The sequence below is a fragment of the Globicephala melas genome, chromosome X (assembly GCF_963455315.2).
Source record: "Globicephala melas chromosome X, mGloMel1.2, whole genome shotgun sequence".
Taxonomy (NCBI): domain Eukaryota; kingdom Metazoa; phylum Chordata; class Mammalia; order Artiodactyla; family Delphinidae; genus Globicephala; species Globicephala melas.
In genome coordinates this window covers 86,731,368-86,759,248 of record NC_083335.1, presented here as the reverse complement: position 1 = coordinate 86,759,248, position 27,881 = coordinate 86,731,368, and the positions used below count along the sequence as shown (strand labels likewise).

The 27,881-nt window shown below is 38.6% G+C and overlaps 1 long non-coding RNA gene across 1 annotated transcript in view; it reads right to left on the bottom strand.

Annotated features, from left to right (window-relative positions):
• The window catches only part of LOC115841213 (uncharacterized), a 198,552-nt gene that overhangs the window by 46,588 nt on the left and 124,083 nt on the right, over positions 1-27,881 (bottom strand). The window contains exon 4 of the long non-coding RNA XR_009560712.2: positions 2,223-2,292. This is a non-coding gene — a long non-coding RNA (uncharacterized lncRNA). The remainder of the gene's footprint in view (positions 1-2,222; positions 2,293-27,881) is intronic.

Genomic DNA, 27,881 nt, shown 5'->3' with positions numbered 1-27,881 from the left:
GATTTTAGTGTCAAGAAAAATATAGTTAAAGTGACTCAATAGGGATTACAGGTTTTGTTCAAATGATGCACATCAAGGAGCACCCCAAAATTAGGTAACTCCCTGAGCTGAAGCAGGATTGGAGAAGAGAGGGGTACATGACTTTGGTCTTGTCTCTGGTTGCAGTTTTCTTTATCTGTAACTGATGCAAAACTTGCGGTTGGAATAGGTTGGTTTTCATGCCTCAGGATCACTGGTGCCATCTCATATTGGCAGCGGATAGAACAGTTCTTTCCAGAGTTATCTTTGTAAGCCGGGACAGTTGTCTGTAAGCTCTCTAATGTCAGTCAAGATTCAGGGGAGTGGGAGATAGGAAAGGGGAAAAAATGGAAAGGAGAAGAGAGGGAAAAAAAGAAAAGGAGGCAAAGGTCTAGGCAAAGAAAACTGAGGTCTGCCTTAATTCTTTTATAGCTCTTCCTCTTGGCCAAGATAAACTACTTTTATCTCCAGGAAAATCTTTTGGGAGTGAAAACAAAATTACAGGGATGTTCAGCATTCAGGAATTGAGTCAAGAAGTCTCCCATAATGGGTTGGAGGAGCAGTTTGTTCTTCGGTTTTCTGTCTTTAACCATAGTTTGGGTCAACTCTTTGGACAGGACAGTGCTGCCAGTCTTGATTAGATGTGATTGGATGCACTTGAGGAGGGGTTTTCCCATAAGAAGAAAAAGGAAATGATCACTAGCCCTCGGCCAGAAGTGTATCCCATGGGACTTCCCTGGTGGCGCAGTGGTTAAGAATCCGCCTGCTAATGCAGGGGACACGGGTTCGAGACCTGGTCCAGGAAGATCCCACATGCCGCAAAGCAACTAAGTCTGTGCGCCACAACTACTGAGCCTGCACTCTAGAGCCCATGAACTACAACTACTGAGCCCACGTGCCACAACTACTGTAGCCCGCGCATCTAGAGCCTGTGCACCACAACAAGAGAAGCCACCACAATGAGAAGCCCACGCACCGCAATGAAGAGTAGCCCCAGCTCACCACAACCAGAGAAAGCTCGCGTGCAGCAACGAAGACCCAACGCAGCCAAAAATTAATTAATTAATTATTTTAAAAAGTGTATCCCATGGACTGTATCCCTGTTATGAAGACCCAGGGAAAGAGGTTCCTTCCCCAATCACCTGAGGATGATCCATAGGTCCTAGAGCAAAGGACTGCATCATTCACTCAACAACTGTCTTGGTTTGCTTCACAGATGTGCTCATTCAACAAAAAGACATCAGAAAGTTTTGAGAGGATGTGTGTGCAGCAATCATCATTGACAACTGCACAAGTGTATCCCCTAGGTATCAGGATGATGTCTAATGCCAGTCAATGGTGGACAACAGCCTCTGGAATTCTGGTATTTCTTGAGTGTTTCAATATTTTGGTGACATTGTTGGTGGCGTGGGTAACTGAAATTTTTATAAGCCCACAGGGTTTTAGTGATAACCACAGCATAAAATCCAACCCAGGTGGTGGTGAACACATCTAGATTGATTCTGGGTCTTTTAGCTTCTTCACATAGTTCCTTTGCATCACTTGCTGGAAATGGATGTTTTGCAAAGAGGGGTGCTTGACTCCCCTTGTATTATTCTTCCATTTCGGGATCGAGAGTTTGACTCCTCATCTAAAGAGGTCATAAATTCAGATAGGTGAGAGAATATGGTTCTGTATAATTGCTTATTGTTAAAAACCTGTGCTTTGCATCTAGTAGGCCTTTGGCAATGGGCCTCTCAAATATAGCAAGAGTCCTTTGGCCACTGTGGTAGCAGCTAAAACAAACTCCTCATGGGCAGATTTTCTATGACTGAAACTGCAGCCAGCCAGGGAAAAGGAGGCAGAAAAACTGTTTGGACAAATTTTCTGGAACAATGCATTCCTGAACTCTGCCCACCCACACCTTTGCCCCACCCCGAGACACTGGCCACTCCTGAACCTGGAATTCACACGCAAGCCAGAGGCCAAGTTTGGAGCTAAGGAACACCTGTGTCTATGAGGAAATGAGCTAGTCTGATCTCTTCCCTCTTCCCAAAGGCTACAAACTTGAGAGGCTCACACAGTCTTGCGTTTCCCTGCCCAGGAGTGGGGCACAGCCTGACTCACTGGAAAGCAAGCATTAAGCAGCTACTCTGGGCCAGCATCAGTGAATACAGAAATGAATATCACCAAGCTATGAATAAATGTAAAGCTGATAAACTTACCTTTGCTCATACATTTCTTAGCTCAGCAACATGTTCTCCCAGAAATGGCAGACTCCACCATTCACAGGATCTGAAAATCCAATCATAAAGAAGTTCAGAGTCTTGAAGTTTTGTGTAAGGAAGAGGTCAAAGGGAAGAAGGAAAGGTAGAACCTGAAAGGTCTAACTCCCCAGCTGATTAAGGACTTCAGTCAAAATATCAGGTCTTCTCCTAGAAGTCACCGATGCAGCCCTAACCCCATACCTTGTTCTCTTTGTATTTGTTCTGGTTCCAACGCTAGAAAGGCAAATTTTTTTTTCTTTTTATATTTAATGTTGAAGTACCTTAGGTCAAGAAGGGGCTTTGACATGTGGGGGAATATAAGGGCAAAAGAAAACTGCATTAGAACAGATGGGTAGGGTAATTTCCCTGGTCCAGCTCACCTATCCAGAAACACTAGAAAGGTCATAACCAGTCTTCATGAAGTATGCTTCCAAGACTAAGTCATACCTGCAAAACATCCTTTCCCCCCTGACTTTGGCAGGGTTCCCAGAAGCAGTGGCTGACATAGAAATTCCAGTTGAAGGGATGTATTGAGGAAGGACTATAGGCTGGCGGGGGGGGGAGCTGGGGGCGGGGGAGATATAGCAAGCAGGAACATGATCCAAGCAGGAGTGTAGCTTCAGCCTGATCCCATGGGGAGGCTCTAGAGCACTAATCCTACCCGTGTGTCAGTAGGCCAAAGTCTGCAGTAGGCAGAAGAGCATGGAGATTGCTAGGCAATTGTCTCTGGAGAAGAAGGTATCCCATAAGTTATCAGCCAACAGTGCCGGCAGCTGGGATATGAGTGCAAGGGCAGGAAAAGGGAAACTGGGTGAGGCATCAGCAGCGTCCTCTACCACTCCCTCCACCATTATCTTCTAAATCGGGAGTCAGCAAACTTTTTCTGTAAAGGGCCAAATAGTAAATAGTTTAAGCTTTTGCCATAGTCTCAGTCACAACCATTCAACTCTACCATCGTAGCACAAAAGGAGCCGTAGACAAAATGTAAATGAGTGGACAAGGCTGTATTCCAATAAAATGCTATTTACAGAAACAGGAGACTGTTTTTCATCTGTCCTTTTGAAGAAAAGGTGCCATCTTGGTCTGTCACCAGTACCAGGTATGAGAGGCAGATGTGGACTGTGGTGGAAAAGCTTGGGCTGCTAATTGCAGCCGTGTCTCTCCATTTCTTTCAGATGCAGGGGCGAGAAACCCAACTCAAATGAGCTCAGAGGAAATGGAGTAGGGGAGAGGGAGTATTTAGTGACTCAGGTAACCTAACCATGGGTGAGCTGGGCTCAGGGACAAACAGTTCCAGGAGTTCAAACTCCTTAGGACCTGCCCTCTGCTTATTCAACATTTTGGCTTTGGTCTCTCCTACTCTCAGTGGACTTTATTTTTGTGTCAGGGAACTTGGCTTCTGGCAGTTCTGGACTCAAACATTGATGGCCCCAGCTCTGGAGAGGAAAGAGGATCTTCTCTACTCAAGGCTAAGAAAGAAGGTCATGGGAAGAAAACTGGAGCATGTGCTCATCAATGTTTTATTCACTCCTCCTTCTTTTCCTCATGACTAAGGTGACAGAGTCTCGCACAAGAAACATGGCAAAGAGAGCCCAGACCTGGCCAGTGGGGAATCATTTTGACCCAGAGTCTCCCCAAATTATGTCAATTACATTAACCTTGAGCTACTAACCTTTGGACTTTCAGTTTTTTCTCAATGCCTACAGTAATATTTCAGTACTCAACAAATATTTTTTGAGCATATACTATATTCCAGGTACTGTGCTAGGTAGGTAGTGTAGATTTAGTACGACCAAGACAAAAATGTCTCTGCCTTCACTTAACTTCCTACAAGTGAGCATTGCAAAACTCAGAACAGCCAGCCCTGATCTTTGGTCCCAATGGTTTGAGAATCACAGAACAGGGTATGTTGCTCTAAAGAATAGTCCCCATTCACGGTCTCCACTTCTTCCCTCATTATTTCTGTCCTACTGCATAGTCCTTAATCATTTCACTGAAACCACCCTGGAAAAAGTCACCAGGAACCTCCTTATTGCCAAAAGGAGTGTACCATTTTTGTCCTCACTTGTACTGAATTTGGAGGCCTTTGATGTAGCTGTCTACTGCCTACATTCTAAAATTGTATTTTCTTAACTTCGGTGCATGTACTCTTCTGGTTCTCCTCCTAGATATGTGGATGAGAGGTCGGTTAATTATGCTTTTTAACTTTACTTTCTATGATTTTTTATAAATAGGAGGTTTTATATTGAAAATTGAATTTTAAAAATAAATTTCAGTTAAATATGGTTAATAAGAAAGTTTAAAAGTCTAGGATTCAAGAGAAAATGGGTTTTAATCTAACTTTAATCCTATCTAGCTGTCAGAATAAACTCTCTACATTTCATTGACTTAATCTCTAAGAAGAGGGGATATAGGTTCAAATTAATAAGCACTGACTGGATAGTCTCTTTGCATTAGGAGTACATACATATATATACATTAGGAGATATATATATATATATATATATATATATATATATATGCATTAGGAGTACAAAGATGATGAAGACCTTGCCAACGGCTTCCACAAAGAGCAATGGTGGAGGGGCAGGAAAGATTTTATACATGAGATGATAATTGTCTCGAGATTATGAGGAAGTGTTCAGCAGGCCACCAAGGTGGCATGCCAAACAGGATCACGGCAGGTACATCAGAAACAGCAAAGTTTGTGCTGGGAGTCCTAAGGAGGTCCTCATGGCTTAAGTGTGAAGTTTGGGGGTGGGGACAGAAGGGCCAGGATGAGGCCAGAAACAGAGACAGGAGTGAAATTAGGGGAAGAAATATGACATTTGAATTGTTTGTGCAAGCAGTGGGAAGGCAGTAGAGCTGTGCTTTCTTAACCTGGGCTATAATGTGGTTGATCACCTTTTTTTTTTTTTTTTGGATTTTTGAATTTTATTTTATTTATTTTTTTATACAGCAGGTTCCTATAAGTCATCAATTTTATACACATCAGTGTATACCTGTCAATCCCAATAGCCCAATTCATCACACCACCATCCCCACCCCACCACGACTTTCACCCCTTGGTATCCATACGTTTGTTCTCTACATCTGTGTTTCAACTTCTGCCCTGCAAACCAGTTCATCTGTATTATTTTTCTAGGTTCCACATACATGCATTAATATACGATATTTGTTTTCCTCTTTCTGACTTACTTCACTCTGTATGACAGTCTCTAGATCCATCCACATCTCAACAAATGACTCAATTTCGTTGCTTTTTATGGCTCAGTAATATTCCATTGTATATATGTACCACACCTTCTTTATCCATTCGTCTGTCGATGGGCATTTAGGTTGCTTCCATGACCTGGCTATTGTAAATAGTGCTGCAATGAACATTGGGGTGCATGTGTCTTTTTGAATTATGGTTTTCTCTGGGTATATGCCCAGTAGTGGGACTGCTGGATCATATGGTAATTCTATTTTTAGTTTTTTAAGGAACCTCCATACTGTTCTCCATAGTGGCTGTATCAATTTACATTCCCACCAACAGTGCAAGAGGGTTCCCTTTTCTCCACACCCTCTCCAGCATTTGTTGTTTGTAGATTTTTTATGATGGCCATTCTGACCGGTGTGAGGTGATACCTCATTGTAGTTTGGATTTGCATTTCTCTAATGATTAGTGATGTTGAGCAGCTTTTCATGTGCCTCTTGGCCATCTGTATGTCTTCTTTGGAGAAATGTCTATTTAGGTCTTCTGCCCATTTTGGATTGGGTTGTTTGTTTCTTTAATATTGAGCTGCATGAGCTGTTTATATATTTTGGAGATTAATCCTTTGTCCGTTGATTCATTTGCAAATATTTTCTCCCATTCTGGTTGTTGTCGTTTCATCTTGTTTATGGTTTCCTTTGCTGTGCAAAAGCTTTTAAGTTTCATTAGGTCCCATTTGTTTATTTTTGTTTTTATTTCCATTACTCTAGGAGGTGGATCAAAAAAGATCTTGCTGTGATTTATGTTAAAGAGTGTTCTTCCTATGTTTTCCTCTAGGAGTTTTATAGTGTCCGGTCTTACATTTAGGTCTTGAATCCATTTTGAGTTTATTTCTGTGTATGGTGTTAGGGAGTGTTCTAATTTCATACTTTTATATGTAGCTGTCCAGTTCTCCCAGCACCACTTTTTTTTTTTTTCGGTATGTGGGCCTCACACTGTTGTGGCCTCTCCCGTTGCGGAGCACAGTCTCCGGACGCACAGGCTCAGCGGCCATGGCTCACGGGCCCAGCCGCTCCGCAGCATGTGGGACCTTCCCAGACCAGGTCACGAACCCGTGTCCCCTGTATCGGCAGATGGACTCTCAACCACTGCATCACCAGGGAAGCCCCAGCACCACTTATTGAAGAGACTGTTTTTTCTCCATTGTATATCCTTGCCTCCTTTGTCATAGATTAGTTGACCATAGGTGTGTGGGTTTACCTCTGGGCTTTCTATCTTGTTCCATTGATCTATGTTTCTGTTTTTCTGCCAGTACCATATTGTCTTGATTACTGTACCTTTGTAGTATAGTCTGAAGTCAGGGAGTCTGACTCCTCCCGTTCCGTTTTTTCCCCTTAAGACTGATTTGGCTATTCGGGGTCTTCTGTGTCTCCATACAAATTTTAAGATTTTTTTGTTCTAGTTCTGTAAAAAATGCCATTGGTAATTTGATAGGGATTGGATTGAATCTGTAGATTGCTTTGGGTAGTGTACTCATTTTCACAATATTGATTCTTCCAATCCAAGAACATGGTATATCTCTCCATCTGTTGGTATCATCTTTAATTTCTTTCATCAGTGTCTTATAGTTTTCTGCATACAGGTCTTTTGTCTCCCTAGGTAGGTTTATTCCTAGGTATTTTATTCTTTTTGTTGCAATGGTAAATGGAAGTGTTTCCTTAATTTCTCTTTCAGATTTTTCATCATTAGTGTATAGGAATGCAAGAGATTTCTCTGCATTAATTTTGTATCCTTCAACTTCACCAAATTCATTGATTAGCTCTAGTAGTTTGGTGGTGGCATTTTTAGGATTCTCTATGCATAGTATCATGTCAGCTGCAAACAGTGACAGTTTTACTTCTTCTTTTCCAATTTGTATTCCTTTTATTTCTTTTTCTTCTCTGATTGCCATGGCTAGGACTTCCAAAACTATGTTGAATAATAGTGGTGAGAGTGGACGTCCTTGTCTTGTTCCTGATCTTAGAGGAAATGCTTTCAGTTTTTCACCATTGACAATGATGTTTGCTGTGGGTCTGTCGTATATGGCCTTCATTATGTTGAGGTAGGTTCCCTCTATACCCACTTTCTGGAGAGTTTTTATCATAAATGGGTGTTGCATTTTGTCAAAAGCTTTTCCTGCATCTATTGAGGTGATCATATGGTTTTTATTCTTCAATTTGTAAATATGGTGTGTCACATTGATTGATTTGCGTATATTGAAGAATCCTTGCATCCCTGGGATAAATCCCACTTGATCATGGTGTATGATCCTTTTAATGTGTTGTTGGATTCTGTTTGCTAGTATTTTGTTGAGGATTTTTGCATGTATATTCATCAGTGATATTGGTCTGTAATTTTCTTTTTTTGTAGTATCTTTGTCTGGTTTTGGTATCAGGGTGATGGTGGCCTCATAGAATGAGTTTGGGAGTGTTCCTTCCTCTGAAATTTTTTGGAAGAGTTGGAGAAGGATGGGTGTTAGCTCTTCTCTAAATGTTTGATAGAATTCACCTGTGAAGCCATCTGGTCCTGGACTTTTGATTGTTGGAAGATTTTTTTTAACATCTTTATTGGGGTATAATTGCTTTACAATGGTGTGTTAGTTTCTGCTTTATAACAAAGTGAATCAGTTATACATATACGTATGTTCCCATATCTCTTCCCTCTTGTGTCTCCCTCCCTCCCATGTTGGAAGATTTTTAATCACAGTTTCAATTTCATTACTTGTGATTGGTCTGTTCATATTTTCTGTTTCTTCCTGCTTCAGTCTTGGAAGGTTATACCTTTCTAAGAATTTATCCATTTCTTCCAGGTTGTCCGTTATATTGGCATAGAGTTGCTTGTAGTAGTCTCTTAGGATGCTTTATATTTCTGTGGTGTCTGTTGTAACTTCTCCTTTTTCATTTCTAATTTTATTGATTTGAGTCCTCTCCCTCTTTTTCTTGATGAGTCTGGCTAATGGTTTATCAATTTTGTTTATCAAAGAACCAGCTTTTAGTTTTATTGATCTTTGCTATTGTTTTCTTTGTTTCTATTTCATTTATTTCTGCTCTGATCTTTATGATTTCTTTCCTTCTCCTAACTTTGGGTTTTGTTTGTTCTTCTTTCTCTAGTTCCTTTAGGTGTAAGGTTAGATTGTTTATTTGAGATTTTTCTTCTTTCTTGAGGTAGGCTTGTATAGCTATAAACTTCCCTCTTAGAACTGCTTTTGCTGTGTCCCATAGGTTTTGGATCGTCGTGTTTTCATTGTCATTTGTCTCTAGGTATTTTTAAATTTCCTCTTTGATTTCTTCAGTGATCTCCTGGTTATTTAGTAACGTATTGTTTGGCCTCCATGTGTTTCTGTTTTTTACTGTTTTTTCCCTGTAATTCATTTCTAATCTCATAGTGTTGTGGTCAGAAAAGATGCTTGATATGATTTCAATTTCCTTAAATTTACTGAGGCTTGATTTGTGACCCAAGATGTGATCTATCCTGGAGAATGTTCTGTGTGCACTTGAGAAGAAAGTGTAATCTGCTGTTTTTGGATGGAATGTCTTATAAATATCAGTTAAATCTATGTGGTCTATTGTGTCATTTAAAGCTTCTGTTTCCTTATTTATGTTCATTTTGGATGATCTGTCCATTGGTGTAAGTGAGGTGTTAAAGTCCCCCACTATTATTGTGTTACTGTCTATTTCCTCTTTTATAGCTGTTAGCAGTTGCCTTATGTATTGAGGTGCTCCTACATTGGGTGCATATATATTTATAATTATGTCTTCTTCTTGGATTGATCCCTTGATCATTATGTGGTGTCCATCCTTGTCTCTTGTAACATTCTTTATTTTAAAGTCTATTTTATCTGATATGAATATTGCTACTCCAGCTTTCTTTTGATTTCCATTTGCATGGAATTACTTTTTCCATCCCCTCACTTTCAGTCTATATGTGTCCCTAGGTCTGAAGTGGGTCTCTTGTAGACTGCATATATATGGGTCTTGTTTTTGTATCCATTCAGCAAGCCTGTGTCTTTTGGTTGGAGCATTTAATCCATTCACGTTTAAGGTAATTATCGATATGTATGTTCCTATGACCATTTTCTTAATTGTTTTGGGTTTGTTCTTGTAGGTCCTTTTCTTCTCTTGTGTTTCCCACTTAGAGAAGTTCCTTTAGCATTTGTTGTAGAGCTGGTTTGGTGGTGATGAATTCTCTTCGCTTTTGATTGTCTGTAAAGCTTTTGATTTCTCCATCAAGTCTGAATGAGATCTTTACCGGGTAGAGTAATCTTAGTTGTAGGTTCTTCCCTTTCATCACTTTAAGTATATCATGTCACTCCCTTCTGGCTTGTAGAGTTTCTGCTGAGAAACCAGCTGTTAACCTTATGGGAGTTCCTTTGTATGTTATTTGTCGTTTTTCCCTTGCTGCTTTCAGTAATTTTTCTTTGTCTTTAATTTTTGCCAATTTGATTACTATGTGTCTCGGCATGTTTCTCCTTGGGTTTATCCTGCCTGGGACTCTCTGTGCTGCCTGGACTTGGGTGGCTATTTCCTTTCCCATGTTAGGGAAGTTTTTGACTATAATCTCTTCAAATATTTTCTCTGGTCCTTTCTCTTTCTCTTCACCTTCTGGGACCCCTATAATGTGAATGTTGTTGCATTTAATGTTGTCCCAGAGGTTCCTTAGGCTCTCTTCATTTCTTTACATTCTTTTTTCTTTATTGTGTTCCGCAGCAGTGAATTCCACCATTCTGTCTTCCAGGTCACTTATCCATTCTTCTGCCTCAGTTATTCTGTGATTGATTCTTTCTAGTGTAGTTTTCATTTCAGTTATTATATTGTTCATCTCTGTTTGTTTGTTCTTTAATTCTTCTAGGTCTTTGTTAAACATTTCTTGCATCTTCTCGATCTTTGCCTCCATTCTTTTTCCGAGGTCCTGGATCATCTTCACTATCATTATTCTGAATTCTTTTTCTGGAAGGTTGCCTATCTCCACTTCATTTAGTTGTTTTTCTGGGGTTTTATCTTGTTCCTTCATCTGGTACATAGCCCTCTGCCTTTTCATCTTGTCTATCTTTCTGTGAATGTGGTTTTTGTTCCACAGGCTGCAGGATTGTAGTTCTTCTTGCTTCTGCTGTCTGCCCTCTGGTCTGACCATCTTTTTATATGTGTTAACCATCTCAATTTCTACTGGGTGGCTTATCTTTTTCTTATCAATTGGTAGGGTACTTTATGTAATCTGGATCTTAATAATTTGCCTGTTTCTAGTGGTGCAAATATGTCCTCTCAGTCTGTCACTAATTTTTTCTGCTTGCCTATGTGTCATTACCACACAGAACGTCTGTACTTTTGTGTAGATACATGTGTTGGTCTTTTACGTTAGTGAATTGAGAATTAATTTTGTGTCTTAAAAAATCCTTCTCCATTTCAAATATGAAAAATATTTCCTTGTCTAATTCTTTCATAGTTTTGTTTTATAGTTAGCTCTTCATCTGGGAATTATTTCTGTGAATGGTGTAAGATAAAGATCTAACTCTTTTTTTCCACAAAGAAAGAACTATCTTTCACAGCACCATTAATTATACACTCTATTATTTTCCACAGTATGAATTGCCATCTTAATCACACTCTAAATATTCCAGATTTCCCTATGCACATTAATTTACAGCTGTAAATATGTGTAAAATTGAAAAACACCAAAACCTAAGTAAGAAAATGGTTTAAAGACATTAACAGGCACTACATAGAAAATATATTTAGCTAATCTCCAACCTCAATAGAAATGGAGTGCTGGCTAAAATAATAAAATAGGATTTTCTTCCAGTTTTATTGAGATATAATTGATATACAGCATTGTATAAATTTAAGGTGTACAGCATAATGATTTAGCTTATGTACCTCATGAAATGATTCTCACAATAAGTTTAGTGAACATCCATCATCTCATATAAAGAAATAGAAAAAAATATTTTTCCTTTCGATGAGAATTCTTAGGATTTATTCTCTTAACAACTTTCATATATAACATAGAACAAGCTGTATATTATATCCCTGGCACTTATTTCTCTTATAACTGGGAGTTTGTACCTTTTGACTACCTTCATTTACCCCACTACCAACACCCCGTCTCTGGTAACCACAAATTTGATTTCTTTTTCTATGAGCTTGTTTTTGAAGTATAATTGACCTACGACACTATGTTAGTTGTTTTTTTTTTTTTAATTATTTATTTATTTATTTTTGGCTGCCTTGGGTCTTTTTTGTTATGTGCAGGCTTTGTCTAGTTGCAGCAAGTGGGGGCAATTCTTCATTGCGGTGCGTGGGCTTCTCATTGTGGTGGCTTCTCTTGTTGCAGAGCATGGGCTCTCAGCATGTGGGCTTCAGCAGTTGTGGCTCGTGGGCTCCAGGAGTTGTGGCTCGTGGGGTCTAGAGCACAGGCTCAGTAGTTGTGGCACACGGGCTTAGTTGCTCCACAGCATGTGGGGTCTTCCCAGACCAGGGCTCGAACCTGTGTCCCCTGCGTTGGCAGGCGGATTCTTAACCACCGTGCCACCAGGGAAGCCTGACTATGTTAGCTCTTGTTACGCAGCTTAGTGATTTGATACTTCTGAACATTTCAAAATGATCACCATGATAAGTCCAGTTACAATATGTCACCATATAAAGATGTCACACAGTTATTGACTATATTCCCCACACTGTACACTTCATACTGGTGACTCATTTATTTTACAGCTGGAAGTTAATACCTCTAAATCTCCCTCACATATTTCCTTCCTCTCCCCACCCCCCTCCTCTCTGGCAACCACCTGTTTGTTCTCTGTATGTATAACTCAATTTCTGTTTTGTTATGTTTCTTCATTTGTTTTCTTATTTAGATTCCACATATAAGTGAAATCATACAGTATTTGTCTTTCTCTGTCTGACTTATTTAACTTAGCATAATACTCCTCCAGGTCCATCCATGTTGTTGCAAGTGGCAAGATTTCTTTCTTTTTTATGGCTGAGTAATATTCCATTATATATATATATATATGTGTATATATATATATATACACACACATAAATATATACCACATCTTCTTTAATATTCATCTATTGATGGGCATTTAGGTTGCTTCCATATCTTGGCTACTGTAAATAATGCTGCAGTGAAAATAGGGATGACTATATCTTTTCTAATTATTATTTTTGTTTTCTTTGGATAAATATCCAGGAGTGAAATTGCTGGATCATATGTTAGTTCTATTTTTAATTTTTTGAGGAATATGCATAATGTTTTCCATTGTGGCTGAACCAATTTACATTCCTACTAACAGTGCACAAGGGTTCCCTTTTCTCCACATCCACACCAACACTTGTTATTTGTTGCCTTTTTGATAATAGCCATTCTGCCAGTTGTGAGGTGATATTCATTGTGGTTTTGATTTGCATTTCCCTGATGACTAGTGATGTTGAGCATCTTATCATGTGCCTGGTGGCCATCCATATGTCTTCTTTCTAAAAATGTCTATTCAGATCCTCTGACCATTTTAAATTTGGTTGTTTGTTTTTATGATGTTGAGTTGCATGAGTTCTTTGTATATTTTGAATATTTACCCCTTATTGGAAATATCATTTGCAAATATCTTCTCCCATTCAGTAGGTAGACTTTCGTTTTGTTGATAATTTCCTTCACTGTGCAAAAGCTTTTAGTTTGATGTAGTCCCATCACTACCCTGAACTCCTTCTCAGGTAGATTGCCTATCTTCACTTCACTTAGTTTTTCTTCTGTGGCTTTATCTTGTTCCTTTGTCTGGAACATGTTCCTCTGTCACTTCATCTTGCCCAAGTTGCTATTTTTATTTTTATCTGGTAGGTTGGTTACGTTTCCTGACATTAGAGAACTGGTCTTTTGTAGGAGATGTCCTATGCATCCCAGCAGTGCACTCCTCTCTTATCACCCAGGCTGTAGGGGTTTCCCCTAGGCAGGCTGTGTGGGTCCTTCTATTGTGGTGCACTGACTACGTGGGCAGTCTGGTAGGCTCAGGTGGCTCCAGGTCCAGTTGGTTGCCAGGTCTGCCTTGTGTGGAGGCTGCTAGCCTCTGGTTAGCGGGACCAGATTACAAGGCAGCTGACTGCAGAACCCTAGGGGGCCCCAGGGCTTGTGCTGACTCACTGGTGGGCAGAGTCAGGGTCCAGAAAACTCTGGGGTTGTTCCCTGCCCACTGGTGGGTGAAGCCAGGTCCTGGAGTCTGGTTGCAGGACCCAGGGGTCCCAGAGCTGGTATTGCAGGGGGGCGGGAGGGGTAGCTCCTGACACAGTTGGGTACCAGGTCTGGGGTGCCCTGAAGCTTGTGTTAGCCTACTAGCGGGCAGCGCCAGGGCTCAGCTGGTCCTAGGGCAGGGTCTGGTCTGCTGATAGGCAGGCTGGTTCCATGAACTGTGGAATTATGGTTTTCTTGAGTCTGGTGTCTGCCCCCTGGTGGACAAGGCTGGTCAAGAGGCTAGACCAGGCTCCCTGGAGGGAAGGGCCAGGGCCTAGGGGATTTGGGGTGCCTGCCCACTGGTAGGTGGAACTGGGTCCTGGTCCCTCTAGTGAGCAGGGCCATGTCTAAAGGCAGGTGTGGGCTCAGGGGGTCTTAAGGCAGCCTGTCTGCTGATGGGTAGGGCTGTGTCCCTGCCCAGTTAGTTGCTTGTCTGGAGGCATCTCAGCACTGGCACCTACAGTGCCAGGTTCTGGCACTAATGACCTAGAGGGAGGATTCCACAATGGTGCTTGCCAGCATCAGTGTCCACATGGTAAAAGGAGCTCCCCAAAATGGCTGCCTCCAGTGTCTATGTTCCTAGGGTGAGCTGCTGTTGCCTCCTGCCTCTCTGGGAGACTCTCCAAGATCAGCAGGTAGGTGTGACCCACGCTCCCCTCCCTGGGTCCCAATGAATGAAATTCTGTGCATGCTCTTTAAGAGTGAAATCTCTATTTCCCCCAACCCACTGGGACTCCCGAAAGTAAGCATCACTGGCCTCCTAAGCCAAATGCTCTGGGCACTCATCTTCCCAGTGCAGGACCACCATGCTGGGGAGCCTGAAGTGGGGCTCAGACCTCTCACTCCTTTGGGAGAACCTCTGCAATATAATTATTCCCCATTCTGTGGGTCACCCACCATGGATATGGGACTTAACTATATAGCAAGTCTGCCCCTCCTACCCTTCTTGTTGTGATTCCTTCTTTATGTCTTTAATTGTAGAAGATATTTTTTTGGTAGGTTCCAGTCTTTTTCATCAAGGATGTTCTGCAGATAGTCGTGATTTTGGTGTGCCCATGAGAGGAGGTGGGCTCAGAACCTCCTCTGTGCAAACAGCCTACCTGCAGGGCATTTGTAAAAATAATCATTGGCAACTGTTTAACATCACAGCTGCCTGAGATGGTATTAAAAGTTGGGTTCAAAAGAAGCTGACCAAAAAAGTTAAAAGAAAAAACTGGGGAATGATATTTCCATAAGGTGCTTTGAAAAGCTCTGACATATTCTCAGAAATCTAGACAGCCACATGAGTGTTCTGGGCTGTTCCCATGCCTAGGAAAGACCTCAGAAGGCCCTAAACTCTCACCGCTGGTTTATCTTGAGGCTCTGCACAAGCAGGAAGTGAAGGCTAACACAGAGGTACAAAACTGCCTACTACAGCATTCAAAGTATGCCCCAACACATGTACAGAGCCCCTCAGAAAATGCTAGGAGACTTCCTGATTCAAAGCATTTAAGAAAATCTCTGCTCTGTAGATAGCTGATCATTATGCTAACCATGCAGAGACTTCAGTAGCCACACATAACAAATAATACAGATCTTATAGGATCAATACAGAAAAGTCACTAAACACACTACAGATTAATATCTTTTATGAATATAGATACAAAAATCCTTTAAAAAATAGCAAACTGAATCTAGCAACATATTAAAAAGTGGCATTTATCACAGGAATGCAAGGTTAGTCTAACATCAATCAATGCAATACACCATATAAATGGAATAGAGGACAAAAAACACATGATCATCTCAATAAATGCAGAAAAACTATTTGACAAAATCCAGCACAATTTTATTATAAAAACACTCAAGAAACTAGGAGTAGAGGAGATCTTACTCAACCTAAGAAAGAACATCTACAAAAACCTACAGCCAACATCATACTTAATGGTGAAAGACTGAATGTTTTCTCCCTAAGATCAGCACCAAGACAAGAATGTCTGTCCTCACAACTTCTATTCAGTATTGTAATGGAGGTTATAGTCAGGGCAATCGGGTAAGAAGAAGAAATGAAAGACTTACAGATTTTAAAAGAAGAGGTAACAATATATTCACAGGTGATGTGGCCTTATATATACAAAATCATAAGGAATAGACACCAAAATTATTAGAATAAACAAGTTCAGCAAGGTTGCAAGATACAAAATCAATATACAAAATCATTTGTATACACTAACAATGAATAATATGAAATTAAAAGAACAATTCTATTTAGAATAGCAGCAAACACTGAAGAAATAAAAGAGGAAATTAAAAAATACCTAGAAACAAATGACAATGGAGACACAACGACCCAAAACCTATGGGATGCAGCAAAAAAAACTTCCCTTCTAAGAGGGAAGTTTATAGCAATACAATCCTACCTCAATAAACAGGAAACATCTCAAATAAACAACCTAACCTTGCACCTAAAGCAATCAGAGAATGAAGAACAAAAAAACCCCAAAGTTAGCAGAAGGAAAGAAATCATAAAGATCAGATCAGAAATAAAAGAAAAAGAAATGAAGAAAATGATAGCAAAGATCAATAAAACTAAAAGCTGGTTCTTTCAGAAGATAAACAAAATAGATAAACCATTAGCCAGACTCATCAAGAAAAAAAGGGAGAAGACTCAAATCAATAGAATTAGAAATGAAAAAGGAGAAGTAACAACTGACACTGCAGAAATACAAAGGATCATAAGAGATTACTACAAGCAACTCTATGCCAATACAATGGACAACCTGGAAAAAATGGACAAATTCTTAGAAATGCACAACCTGCCGAGACTGAACCAGGAAGAAATAGAAAATATGAACAGACCAATCACAAGCACTGAAATTGAAACTGTGATTAAAAATCTTCCAACAAACAAAAGCCCAGGACCAGATGGCTTCACAGGCAAATTCTATCAAACATTCACAGAAAAGCTAACACCTATCCTTCTCAAACTCTTCCAAAATATAACAGAGGGAGGAACACTCCCAAACTCATTCTACGAGGCCAACATCACCCTGATACCAAAACCAGACAAAGACGTCACAAAGAAAGAAAACTAGAGGCCAATATCACTGATGAACATAGATGCAAAAATCCTCAACAAAGTATCAGCAAACAGAATCCAACAGCACATTAAAAGGATCACACACCATGATCAAGTGGGGTTTATTCCAGGAACGCAAGGATTCTTCAATATACGTAAATCAATCAATGTGATACACCATATTAACAAATTGAAGGAGAAAAACCATATGATCATCTCAATAGATGCAGAGAAAGCTCTCGACAAAATTCAACACCCATCTATGATAAAAACCCTGCAGAAAGTAGGCATAGAGGGAACTTTCCTCAACATAATAAAGGCCATATATGACAAACCCACAGCCAACATCATCCTCAATGGTGAAAAATTGAAACCATTTCCACTAAGATCAGGAATAAGACAAGGTTGCCCACTCTCACCACTATTATTCAACATAGTTTTGGAAGTTTTAGCCACAGTAATCAGAGAAGAAAAAGAAATAAAAGGAATACAAATTGGAAAAGAAGGAATAAAGCTGTCACTGTTTGCAGATGACATGATACTCTACATAGAGAATCCTAAAGATGCTAGCAGAAAACTACTAGAGCTAATCAATGAATGTGGCAAAGTAGCAGGATACAAAATTAATGCACAGAAATCTCTGGCATTCCTATACACTAATGATGAAAAATCTGAAAGTGAAATTAAGAAAACACTCCCATTTACCACTGCAACAAAAAGAATAAAGTATCTAGGAATAAACCTACCTAAGGAGACAAAAGACCTGTATGCAGAAAACTATGAGACACTGATGAAAGAAATGAAAAATGATACAAATAGATGGAGAGATACACCATGTTCTTGGATTGGAAGAATCAATATTGTGAAAATGACTCTACTACCCAAAGCAATCTACAGATTCAATGCAATCCCTATCAAACTACCACTGGCATTTTTCACAGAACTAGAACAAAAAATTTCACAATTTGTATGGAAACACAAAAGACCCTGAATAGCCAAAGCAATCTTGAGAAAGAAAAACGGAGCTGGAGGAATCAGGCTCCCTGACTCGGACTATACTACAAAGCTACAGTAATCAAGACAGTATGGTACTGGCACAAAAACAGAAAGATAGATCAATGGAACAGGATAGAAAGCCCAGAGATAAACCCACACACATATGGTCACCTTCTCTTTGATAAAGGAGGCAAGAATATACAGTGGAGAAAAGACAGCCTCTTCAATAAGTGGTGCTGGGAAAACTGGACAGGTACATGTAAAAGTATGAAATTAGAACACTCCCTAACACCATACACAAAAATAAACTCAAAATGGATTAAAGACCTAAATGTAAGGCCAGACACTATCAGACTCTTAGAGGAAAACATAGGCAGAACACTCTAGGACATAAATCACAGCAAGATCCTTTATGACCCACCTTCTAGAGAAATGGAAATAAAAGTAAACAAGTGGGACCTAATGAAACTTAAAAGCTTCTGCACAGCAAAGGAAACCATAAACAAGACCAAAAGACAACCCTCAGAATGGGAGAAAGTATTTGCAAATGAAGCAACTGACAAAGGATTAATCTCCAACATATACAAGCAGCTCATGCAGCTCAATAACAAAAAAACAAACAACCCAACTCAAAAATGGGCAGAGGACCTAAATAGACAGTTTTCCAAAGAAGATATACAGATTGCCAACAAACACATGAAAGAATGCTCAACATCATTAATCATTAGAGAAATGCAAATCAAAACTACACTGAGGTATCACCTCACACCGGTCAGAATGGCCATCATCAGAAAATCTGCAAACAATAAATGCTGGAGAGGGTGTGGAGAAAAGGGAACCCTCTTGCACTGTTGGTGGGAATGTAAATTGATACAGCCACTATGGAGAACAGTATGGAGGTCCCTTAAAAAACTACAAATAGAACTACCATACAACCCAGCAATCCCACTACTGGGCATATACCCTGAGAAAACCAAAATTCAAAAAGAGTCATGTACCAAAATGTTCATTGCAGCTATATTTACAATAGCCAGGACATGGAAGCAACCTAAGTGTCCATCATCGGATGAATGGATTAAGAAGATGTGGCACATATATACAATGGAATATTACTCAGCCATAAAAAGAAATGAAATTGAGATATTTGTAGTGAGGTGGATGGACTGTCTGCCATGCAGAGTGAAGTAAGTCAGAAAGAGAAAAACAAATATTGTATGCTAACACATATATATGGAATCTAAGAGAAAAAAAAAGGTCATGAAGAACCTAGCGATAAGACTGGAATAAAGACACAGACCTACTAGGGCATGGACTTGAGGATATGGGGAGAGGGAAGGGTAAGCTGTGACAAGGTGAGAGAGTGGCATGGACATATATACACTACCAAACGTAAAATAGATAGCTAGTGGGAAGCAGCCGCATAGCACAGGGAGATCAGCTTGGTACTTTGTGACCACCTAGAGGGGTGGGATAGGGAGGGTGGGAGGGAGGGAGATGCAGGAGGGAAGAGATATGGGAACATATGTATAACTGATTCACTTTGTTATAAAGCAGAAACTAACACACCATTGTAAAGCAATTATACTCCAATAAAGATGTTAAAAAAAGAAAAGAATAGCAGCAAAAAAGAACAAAAAGGAATAAATTTAACAAACGAGGTTGCAACATAAAAATAAGTAGACAGATGACCCAGTTAAAAACTGGGCAAATGTTTGAGTAAATATTTATCTAAATAATAAAATATTTACAATATTTTTCCAAATTTATACAAATGGCCAATAAATACATCCAAAGATGCTCAACATCACTGGTCATTAGAGAAATAAAAATCAAAACCACAATGAGATACCACTTCACACTTACCAGAACGTCTATAATCAAAATGACAGATAATAACAAGTGCTGACAAGATTGGGGAGAAATTGGAACCCTCATACACTACTGGTGGGAATGTAAAATGGTGCAGCCACAGAGAAAACAGTCTGTCAGTTCCCCACAAAGTTAAACATGACCCAGTAATTCTACTCCTAGTTATGTACCCAAGAGAACTGAAAGCATGTGTCCACACAAAAAGTTGTACATGAATGTTTATGGCAGCATTTTCATAAGAACCAAACGAACTTTACTAACCCATCAATAATAAAAAATTTTAATCATCCATACTAAATGGAAGACTATCTTTGTATTCTCTCTATAAAAAATATATTATAAAATCATTGTAATATAAAGAGGTGATCATATACTATGCAGCCTAAAACATAGGGAAAGTACTTTAGAGGTGTGTCAGATATTAATTAATTAAGATGTTGTGCTGTTAGAAAAAAAAGTGGAAACAACCCAAATGATAAATGGATAAACACAATGTGGTATATCCGTATGATGGAATATTATTCAGCCAAAAATGTAATAAAGTTCTGATATGTGCTATAACATAAATGACCCTTGAAAGCATTATGCTAAGTTAAAGAAGCCAGACACAAAAGGCCACATATTATATCACTCCATTTATATTAAACATCCAGAATTGTCAAATCCATAGAGACAGATAATAGATTGGTGGTTTCCAGGGCCTGGGAGCAGGGGAGGGAATGGGGAATGGCTACTGATGAATATGGATTTTCTTTGGGGGGGTGATTAAAATGTTCTGGAATTAGATAGTAGCAATGGTTGTACAACTTTGTGAATATACTGAAAACTACTGTACACTCTAAAAGGATAAATTTTATGGTATGTGAATTATATCTTAATAAAGCTGTTATTATACTATAATAAATAATAAAATACAAGAAAAAATAGATGAGGCCGGAGTGCTTGCCAGCTACAACCTCTGTATAGGGAAGTCACAGGACCTCCTGGGTGACATCAAGGCCAAAGCCCTCAGGCCACTTTCAGCATCCTTTGAACCCATCAGTGTAATTTCATGGTACAATAGGGGATAGCGAAGGGCTGGAGTATTCTCTTCCAGAGAGCCTCCTAAAACAACCAGCTTGTGTGCAGTTTGCAGGGCAAATGAGAAAGAACAATCCTGCTTGAGCACCTGACCTCGGCATGCCAACTAACAGTGATGGATACAAACGTATATTTATACACTGCTTCAGAAAATGATTCAGAGAGGAAGTTAACAGAAAAGCTGACATGCCTGCTAAACGGGAGGAAGTTGAATGAAAAGATTTCTTCAGGGCCAACTTCACGGGTGTACAACCTGTGCAGTCATACAGGGCCCCACATTCAGAAAGGTCTTGTGCTTGGCTTAATGCTGTACTGTCCCACTGTCTTGAAATTCTTAGTAATTTTATCTTCAAACTTGTGTTTTCTAAGGGAAATCTGATAGAACAATGGAGCATGAGTGTGAGCAGGGAATATATGGGCAATGTGTGTGTCTACTGTTCCTTGTCACCCCATTCTCATATAACATTCATGATATTTCATGAGCACAGAGCTCCAGTAGACTCATGTTGCATCAAGAGTTCAGTGACACTAAAAGTGAGTACGAGGTAAGTGTGCTACATCTACGACTGAGTAAGTAGGGGCACTGACAGCCTGTAGAAGCCACATTTACCATTTGAACTAGAAATTGCTAAGATGGCATTGGTATTCTAAGAAACACAAACAACCAATGGGCCCTATTATATCCTTTCTTACTCTTAGTACTTTGCTGCATTAGCCAACCACTTATTCTGAAAATGATGACACAGAAGGAAAAGGGAAAGATAGGGCAACCCACAGTTCTTTTCACTTTTTCCTTACTCATCCATAAGCTGAAGGTAGAGTGCTGGTAGAATGTGAGCACATCAAGAAGTGAGATAAAAATATTTGGCTTTGTCTTCAAATTTTTAATAATTTCATTTTTGACCTTATGTTTTGTAAGTGAAGCCCAATGAGACGATAAAGCCAGAGATACGAGCAAAAAAAAATATTTGGTGTCATTTTGTGTAGTATTTCTACTGTCCTGGTACGAATTAAATATATATGCACCTATGAGCTACAAAATACTAATTGTCTAATTTTGGTGATTTGACATACAGGTTAATTTGCATTTAAAAGTAGCATTGGGCAATATAAAGATGAGTGGTAAAATTCATGCTAATAATTCAATTTTTAAATTTTTCTTTATTTAGAATCATATTAAAGAGCAAATAAAAAACATCATGACAAGTCAAGAGAAAGAGAGAGACCACAGAGGAAAGGACAAGTTAGTACCATTTAGTACCTTTAATGGCACTTTGTTCCTGCTTTTTGAACAAAGGGCCCCACATTTTTCTTTTGCATGGGGCCCTGCAATTTATGTAACTGGAGATTGCCTTGATGTCTGCATTTGTGGTTCTCAAAAAGTCTGCTGCTTCACAAGCCTACACTTTATGTTGGAGTCATTGTGTGGGTGTAAATTGTGTCAGTGGGTGTGTGTTAGCAGGGGTGCAGTGAGGTAGGGAAGGTGCTGGAGAGTAGGCTGACAGTAGCAAGCCCGAATTAAGAACACACAGAGGGGTTTCAGAAAAGGAGGTGCTAGTTGGATTCTCTGAAGGGCTCACTCTCAGTATTAAAGTCACAGAAATAAAATTATCATCTTAAATTTTCCAAGTCAAATGATGAAGAAAGAGATGGCGTGGGGGAGGAGTTTCTGCTGCACCATGGCAGCAAAAAGGTTTTCAGGTGCCTGAGTGAGGCAGTTTTCCCTAGATGCTTAAGGTACAGAATGTGAAGGAAAATCAGAATTGGTCATGAATGTCATTTGTTGTGAGATATAAGCAATCTCAAGCTTTTCTCTGTGTTTTATTTACCCTTTCCACTTTTTAAAAAAAGAGTTGCTGCCTCCCAGTGCCCAGGTAGTGAATGTTTTCAAACTCACTACCTCTCATTGCACAAAATGAGTTTTAGATTATTTTCTCTATATTTTTTAACATCTGTTTGAGGAGCTCAATATTTAATATACATTATCCTGCAATAGGTATAAAACATTTTAAAGATACAAAATTGAAGCTCGGTAAAATTAAGTAGTTTGCTCAATGTCACACAAAAGGCTGAAGAAGAGCCCAAATCTGTTGCTGCTTGACATAATGAATGGGATACTGGATCTTATTCCCTTACTCTATAAAGACAGTGCATGGTTTCCTTATTTGGTATTGGTTGTGTGGTTTTGTGGGCAGAAAGGAATAATGATTCATTTTAGACTAAGAGCTACTTCAGATATTATAAAGGTCAGCTGATTAGCAATATTAATTCCATCTGCAACCTTAATTCTCTTTTGCCATGTAACATAGCATATTGAGGGATTCTAAGGATTATAACTTGGACATCTTTGGGGAGCCATAATTATGCCTACGCACACGATACAAAAATGAAGAAATAGGCAATTCAGCCATAAATTTGGAGACTTCAATATTTGATTCCCCCAAATTGAGAGAAGAGTTAGACAGAAAATCAGCAAGGATATATAAGACTTGCTGTACCTTATAGGTACAACACTATCAAACAACTTGACCTAACTGGCATCTATAGAACACTCCACTAAACAATGTCATATACATTCTTTTCAAGTACACACAGAACTTTCTGCAGGATAAACCATATTCTAAGCAGTAAAACTAGTACCAACAAATTGAAAAAGATTGAAATAATTTAAAGCATATTCTCTGAAACACAATGGAATTTAATTTGAAATAAAAAAACAAAAAATTGTGAAATCCACAAATATTTGGTAATTAAATATCACTTTTCTAAATTACTCATGGGTCAAAGAAGAAATTACAAAGAAAAAGATTTTTGAACTGCATGAAAATGAAAACACACCATATAAAAATATATGGGGGCTTCCCTGGTGGCGCAGTGATTGAGAGTCTACCTGCCAATGCAGGGGACACGGGTTCGTGCCCCGGTCCGGGAAGATCCCACATGCCGCGGAGTGGCTGGGCCAGTGAGCCATGGCTGCTGAGCCTGCGCGTCCGGAGCCTGTGCTCCGCAACGGGAGAGGCCACAACAGTGAGAGGCCCGCATACCACAAAAAAATAAAATTAAATTAAAAAAAAAATATATATATATATGGCATGCAGCTAAAGCTAAAGAGTTTATATCCATAAACAGTTATGTTAGAAAAGAAGAAAGATCTCAAATCAATATAGTAAGCTTCTACCTTATGAATCCCACCCCCAAAAAAGAGCTAATTAAACACAAGGCAAGAAGAAAGAAGTAAACAGAAATTAGAATGGAAATCAATAAGATACGAAAGAGAAAATCAGTAAAGAAAAATCAATTAAACCAAAGTTAATTCTCTGAAAAGATAACAAAACTGATAAACCTTTAGCTGGACTGACCAAGAAAAAAGAGAGAACCCACAAAACACCAAAATCAGGATGAAAAAGAGAGGACATTATTACTGACCTTACAGAACATAGAAGAGCTATGAGGGAATACCATGAACAACTTTATGACAAGTTAGACAGTTTAAATGAAATGTATGAATACCTAAAAAGACACAAATTAGCAAAACTGACTCAGAAATGTAGAAAATCTGAATAGACATATAACAAGTAAAGAAATAGAATTAGTAATTTAAAAACTTCCCACAAAGCAAAACTCAGGACCAGATGGATTAAATGATAAATTCTATCGAACATTTAAAAATGAAATAATGCCAATACTACACAAACTTCCAGAAAATACAGGAAGAGGGAATAATTCCCGACTCCTGTGAGGCAGCACTACCATGATACCAAAACCAGACAATGACATCACAAGAAAAGAAAATTAAAGAGCAACATCCTTCGTGAATATAGACACTATAATCCTCAAGAAAATATTAGGAAGCCAAATCTAGTTAAATATAAAAAGGATTATACACCACAACCAAGTGGGATTTATCCCAAGAATACAAGGTTGGTTTAAAGCCAAAAACCAATTAACATAACAAACCATATTAAGAGGATAAAGGGCAAATACTACATGATCATCTCAACAGATACAGAACAGGCATTTCACAAAATCCAATACCCATTCATAATAAAAAAAACCTCTCAACAAACCTGAAATAGAAGGAAACTTCCTCAAGCTGAGAAAGGGCATCTGTGAAAACTCTATAGCTATCATATTTCATGGTGAAAGACTGAATGCTTTCCTCCTAAGATAAGGAACAAAGAAAGAATGTCCATCTCACCACTTCTATTTAACATTGCACTTGGGGTCTGGCCAGTGCAATCATGTAAGAAAAAGAAGTAGAAAGCATTAAGGTTGAAAAGAAGTAAAACTTCACAGATGACATAACCCTGTGAATAGAAAATCCTAGGGAAATCTCAAAACACTATCTGATAAACAAGTTCGGCAAGGTTGCAAGATACAATATCAATGTATGAAAATCAATTATATCTTTATATATACGAGGAATAAATGATCCAAAAGTGAAATTAAGAAAACAATTCCATTCATAATATCATCAAAAAGAATAAAAGTTTAGGAATAGATTTAACAAAAGAATTGTAAGACAAGTACACTGAAAATTATAAAACACTGCTGAGGAAAATTAAAGAAAATCTAAATAAATGGAGAGACATTCCATGTTCATGTATTGGAAGACTCCATATTGCTAAAGTGGCAGTTCTTCCAAAATTAATCAATAGTTTCAGTGCAGTCCCCATCAAAATTCCAGCAATGTGTATGTGTCTCTCTCTATAATTGATAAGATTATCCTAAAACTTATATGAAAAACCAAAAGCCTCAGAATAGCTAAAAAACAATTTTTAAAAGAAATCTGGCAGACTTTCATGTTAAAACTTTAAAAGCTTACTATGTATATGTATGGTTGAGTTGCTTTGCTGTGCACCTGAAACTATCACAACATTGTTAATTGGCTATACTCCAATATAAAATAAAAAGTTAAAAAAAAGGCTTACTATGAAGCTACAGCAATCAAGACAACATGATACTGCATTAAGGATAGACATATATAAATGGAACAGAACTGAGAGTCCAGAACTACACTCTTATATTTACAGTCAATTGATTTTTCAGCAATGGTACCAAGGCAATTCATTGAGAAAGGATAGTCCTTCCAACAAATGGTGCTGGTACACATGGACATCTATAAGCCAAAAGATGAACTTAGACCCTTACCTAACACTATACACAAAAATTAATTCAAAATGAATTGTAGATCTTAAATGTTAGAGCTAAAACTATAACAACCTTTAGGAGAAAATTTTTTAAGACCTTAGGTTCTATAAAAATGTCCTAGATACGATCCCAAAAACATGACCCATAAAAGAAAAAAATTGTTAAATTGGAGTTCATCAAAATTTTAAACTGTTGTGCTTCAAAAGATACCATTAAGAAAATAAAAAGACAAGCCACAGCCTGGGAGAAAATATTTGCAAATCACATATCCAGTAAAAGATGTGTATACAGAACATACAAAGAACTCTTACACACAATAATAAGATAAACAACAATTAAAAATTGGCAAATGATTTGAATAGATATTTCCCCCAAGAAAATATATGAATAACCAATAAGCACATGAAAGGATGCTCACCATCATTAGTCATTAGGAAAATGCAGATTAAAACCACAATGAAATACCATTTCGTATCTGCTAGAATGGCTATGATCAAAAAGACAGACAATGAGAAATGTTGCAAGGATATGGATAAATAAGAGCTCTCATACATCGCTGGGGGAGATGTAAATGGTGCAGCCACTTTGAAAAACTGGAATTTCTTAAAAAGTTAAACATACCTTTACTATATTACCAAGCAATTCCACTCCTTGGTATCTACCCAAGCTAAATGAAAACATATGCCCACACAAAAAATTTCTACACCAATATTCAGAGAGCATTATCCATAAAAGCCAAAAAGTGGAATCCACGCAAGTGTCCATCAATGGATGAATGGATAAACAAAAGGTGGTATATCCAAACAATGGAATTTTATTTGACAATAAAAAGAAATGAAGTTCTGATAATTGCTACAACATAGAAGAACCTCAGAAACATGCTATGAGAAATAAGCCAGACATCAGGGGCCACAAATTGTACATCTCTATTTAGGTGAAATATCCAGAAAAGGCAAATATAGAGAGACAGAAAGTAGATTAGTGGTTGCCTGGGGCTGACTGCAACTGGGCACAAGATTTCTTTTTGGGATGATGAAAAAATATCCTAAAACTGGATGATGGTCATAGTTGCACAACTCAGTAAATTAAAAAAATCATTAATCGTACACTTAAAATGGGTGCATTTACAGTATACAAATTATACCTCAATAAATTGATTTAATAATTCTAATGGAAACCAAATTCCCCACTTAAGGTACAAAACATACTTCAGTTACTTTGTAAAGCAAGGCCCTTAGAAGCATCTCTTTATACAGTTACTAACCATAATAACTATCACAGTTATTGAGCTCTTACCATAAGCCATAAACTACCCTAAGCACTTGAAATGCATTTGCTCCTTTAATGCTCATAATAAATTTGAGTTTGATTTAGTAACGTCATGAAAGTCACACAGGTGGCCAAACCAGTACTTAAATTAATGTCTGCCTGACTCTAGAGTCCTTGCTGTACATCCCTATATTCTTATCTATTAATATGAAGCTAGAAAAAAAGAACAAACCACCACCTTTAAAGAGATCTGGAAGACCTGATACCCATTTGACAGAATAGTAAGTACAATAGCAATTATGATCACAGACTTTAAGACAAAGAAAGTGTATTAGTCTCTAATTCTGTGTAAAAAAAATTACTCTAGACTTAGTGATGTAAAACAACAATAAATATTTATTATCTTGCAGTTTCTGTAGGTCAAGAATCTGGGGCTGGCTTGGCTGGGTGGTTGTAGCTCAGGGTTTCTCATGAGGTTGCACTCAAGATGTCAGCCAGGACTGCAGTCATCTCAAAGCTCAACTCAGGCTGGAGCATTCACTTCCAAGGGGGCTCACTCACATGCTTGGTAAGCTGGTGCTGGCTGTTGGTGGGAGGCCTTAGTTCCTCTGTACACAGTCATCTCCACAGGGTTGCATGTGTGTCCTCGTGACACGGTTGCCCACTTCCTCCAGAGCAAGCTGTCCAAGAGATCAAAGTTGCAGTTGTGTTGTCTTTTATGACCTAACCTCCAAGGTCACAC